The 2,352-nt window shown below is 36.8% G+C and overlaps 1 long non-coding RNA gene across 1 annotated transcript; it reads right to left on the reverse strand.

Moving 5' to 3' along the window:
* Positions 1-575: 575 nt before the first annotated feature.
* Positions 576-1,097, reverse strand: LOC116162794. The gene is made up of 2 exons (XR_004143613.1): positions 859-1,097; positions 576-726 (listed from the first exon to the last, which is right to left on the reverse strand). It is a non-coding gene; the product is annotated as an uncharacterized LOC116162794 (long non-coding RNA).
* Positions 1,098-2,352: the final 1,255 nt, after the last annotated feature.

Genomic DNA, 2,352 nt, shown 5'->3' on the forward strand with positions numbered 1-2,352 from the left:
GTGATTGTACGGTAACTGATGATCATCTAATTGTCCATATAAAACTTCCAATAATTTCACAAAATCGACGATGGCAAATATATGAACTCATCACAACTCCATTCGCATGGAAGAATCATACATGTTTATTGATGCATGAAACACTTTATTTAGCAGTATCCAATAGAGGTACGAAGAAAACACTCAAAACGATATCAGGTATCGGATTACATCATTGCAAACCTTATACAGATAAATTGTGTTATTTACCACGTTATAATACTGATACCATGTATGGCCCAAAATGTGCATATAAAATGTTTTTAGGATCGACAGTACAAGAATTAGAGGAACATTGTTCTTTTAGATGTCACTCATCTAAGAGTATGATAATCTCCGAAATAAAAGATGATACCTTCATTATTACACACCCAATGCCTCACACAATAATAACATGCCCTACCGCAGACACCTCTGCCAAATAATTCTTATGATCAACCGGGCGCTTTACAAATTTCACTGCCATGTCAGTGTTCCTTCACGTCACCTCTCGTATGCATAGAGCTACCCCCTAGACGTGACAATATCTCAAAATAGTAATTTTCTTCCGTTTATTAAATAAATGCTTCACAATTCATGTACATATGAGTACGGTTTTGTAGTAGCACAAAGTAGTTATACAAATATTTTCATACGGATGGACAGCACCATGGCGCTTGGGTTCCGTTAATGTGTTGGCAATATCCACTGAAAGGAGACATAATATGAGTTAAACTGCATGTGTTGTGTTAGTATACTAGTATAAACGTATAACAATACCAAAATGCTCATACAAAATGGTAAATCTTATATGTCAACACAACTGTTAGATCGGCTTACCATGGATCAGTGGTATCGGTACACTGTGGCTTATCCCAACCGCAAAAACACAATTTTGGATCACAATTCTGTCCTAATACCAACACAACAATCATCATAAAAAGGGCAAACCTAATCAGTATCGACATTGTTTTAGTTTAACTGTGCTACAGCGCACGAGATTTATAGGGAACTGGAGAGGTGAAACCTTATCATTTTGATTATAGCTTATTTTAGTATGATATGGGAGATAATACCCAAAAATAGATATATTAATACCTATCAAGTCACCACTCGTGGTAGAGTTTGACCTTGTACCAAAAACTGAGTTCACGTATGGAAAATTCAAGAGTCTTCCATAGCTCGTTTGTCAACATCCATCTTTCATGACACTGATATTACCGAAAGCCCAAACTCTAGTCTAATAAATTGTACTTCGACAATTCAACATCTTAATTTGATATAATAGATGATGTAATAGAGCTCGTGTATGAGCCTTCGTCGGCACCACCCAACTGTATATAAATAATTCAGGATAACTGCAGGAAAACAGTCTGTTAGATGAATTATTATATTTTGAAAGTTCATTATGAAGTTTTATCAGCACATCTCAGATTTGGATACGACAGTTCAAAAACAATACTCCATACCGTTCCCCAATAAAAAACAAAACGCTTCATTATCAGGTTGATATTGCTCGATTTTGGTATGTTTGAACAATATTGCCTATTATGTGTAGTACTTCTAATGAAGGTGCTTAAACGTGGCATACTGGTAGCTAAGGACATCTACTGTTGCACCTGCAGCTTTGCTCCCAAATGATTGCATAGGTTTCGTATAAGAGACGTCGCAATCGCTATTTAGACACCTGGATTGCGGAATTTGAGAGGAGAGTGACCGGATGCATTGTAACAGTTTAGTTTATTCATATTCAAATTTCAAAATTACCGCTTGCTAGGTTAGGCAGGATATAGGTGAGATGGCGTCACTTGTACGCGTGCTTCTTTCCTCGCGCAGAATCGCGTTAATTTTTCACTTCATTTCCGTTTTAAAACCAACGAGGTTGTACTTGTTGTAGAGCGTGGCATTGTGAATTCTTCTTAAACCAGTGGGTAATATTTGCCATCATTCACGTAAAATCTCTGGCAATTTTACCTTTTTATTGGCGTTGTCGAGTAGAGTAACTCAGAAGCCGTTTTCTCCATTGCGAGGCTATATATCTGGTGGAAGTTCATCGCCCTACCTACATGTAAGTGAAATGGCGTTGGTTTTCTTTTACGTTATGTTATCTAAAATTCTTTCAGACTCACAATTTGAGGTTGGATAATTTCCCTATTTCATTGATTTAAGTATTTCTCATTACCCTCCTGACGATTTCAGGTATGTTATTAAAAATCTCGTTAAGGGAGTGTTACATCTTCATTACTTTTAGGGGGTCCATGTAGTAGATGAATTCTTGTACCGGTCAATCCATGTGGTAGGTCAATCCTTGTACAGACGAATCCTTGTATGTAA

The sequence above is a fragment of the Photinus pyralis genome, unplaced genomic scaffold (assembly GCF_008802855.1).
Source record: "Photinus pyralis isolate 1611_PpyrPB1 unplaced genomic scaffold, Ppyr1.3 Ppyr1.4_LG2, whole genome shotgun sequence".
Lineage (NCBI taxonomy): Eukaryota > Metazoa > Arthropoda > Insecta > Coleoptera > Lampyridae > Photinus > Photinus pyralis.